Raw genomic sequence first — 1,669 nt, forward strand, 5'->3', positions numbered from 1 at the left:
TGGCTGTCCCCATTTTACAGATGAGAAGACTGAAGCCTGGAGGGGTCAGTGCTCCACTTGAAGCCAGGTGCCAGGCCCCAGGGCCCACACTCCCAAGCGCACTGCCCCAGGGATGAGAGGCACACAGCCAGCTGCCTGCGTCAAGTGGCAGCTGTGGGGGAGGGTGTCCTTGCTAAGGAAGGCCATCATCGCCAACCAGGCCAGTCCAAGAGCCTGCGCCGTAAAGCAAAGGCTGGGCCGCTTTGTCTTTGCCACCCGGGCGGGCGCATACACTCCTGACCCCATGCCTCACGTTGGAAAAGGATTAAGCAGTGGGAAAAAAAAAAATCCCAGCTCAGCTCTGGGAGCACCAAGGGCCAGGCTCCCACCATGTGTGCCGACCAATTTCATCAGCTCATCCCTTTCTCATTGTTCCTGAAAATCTCACTCAACAGCGACATTCCTTTAAACAAACAAGACGTGGGCGGAAGGCCTGAGCTTGCCCTTCCCGGTCGGTCGGTTGGTCTCTCTCCAAGGCACCAGGGCAGACCTGTCCAGTGGGTCCAGGAGCACAGGACCACGGGAGCCAGATTTCAGAAGTAGAGAGGAGAGCAAGAAGGAGTGGGGGTGGGGCGCGGGTCGGGGAGCCCCTAGAATGGATTGCATCATTGCCTGAGCAAATTCACGAAACACACGGTTATTAGCGTTTGCAAATTGTTGTGGTTAGAAATGGGGCCGGCCCTCCCGTGTGGCAATGATATCCCATTAATTCTTCACTTCGTTATCTCGGCTAGATAATTTTTCTGGAGTTTATAGCTACTCTGCAGCTGACCAGATTTTGTTTGTTTGCTTGTTTTCCATTTGAATTTAAACGTGCTTTCCAAACCTGTAGGATACCTATAGCAGGCGATTTTCCGCACGATCTCCAAAATCATTGTGTGCTGATCCGGACAGGAATGCTGGAGGGCAAGGTTAAAACCAGAAGCCCTGTCCTGCCCAGTCCTGGACTTGAACCCACCCATGCATGCTGCAGGCCAGGAACAACGGGGGTTCCTTGCCGTGGGTCCCCCCTGGCAGTCTACGCAGACAAAAGCCAAGCATTGAAAAACCAAAACCCAGCTGGGAAGCCAGTTGCCGTCGCCTGCGAGCTTTGCTCAGCTCTGTCTTGTGTTTTCCCGGAAAGAAGTTCTCTGAAGAAGACTCCTTATCCAGGCAGACGCAACCGGTTCCTCAGGACCCCTGTCCTTCGAAACGGCTGTGGTGCCACAGTTGGACGGGGCTGTGGTTCCAACAAGTGCCCGGCAGCTGTGAGGGCTGACCGGCCCACATGTGCGGTGAGAATGCACCGTTTCTGTCTGTGGTGGAATTTGTATAGAAACGGCTGAGGGAGGAGGGTTTTGCTGGGTCCTTTCTTTTGTAAAACACACAAACACACACCATTGGACCACACCAGGCACCGTGGAGAATGTTGACATTTTCCCCAATTAAAAAAAAACAAACGATAGCATCTTACTGATTTGGGGTGCGGGAGGGGGGTGTTGAACTGAAGTGTTACCCAAGTCAAAAAGCTAAGTGCTAGCTGTGCACAGGAAAGTGGGGTGCCACCCGCATGACCTCACGAGCACCAGCCGAATCCTGTCTCCGTGGGAAACCCCAACTGAGAATAGAAATTTAGGTAACAGGATTATTA

The sequence above is a fragment of the Tenrec ecaudatus genome, chromosome 6 (assembly GCF_050624435.1).
Source record: "Tenrec ecaudatus isolate mTenEca1 chromosome 6, mTenEca1.hap1, whole genome shotgun sequence".
Taxonomy (NCBI): Eukaryota; Metazoa; Chordata; class Mammalia; order Afrosoricida; family Tenrecidae; genus Tenrec; species Tenrec ecaudatus.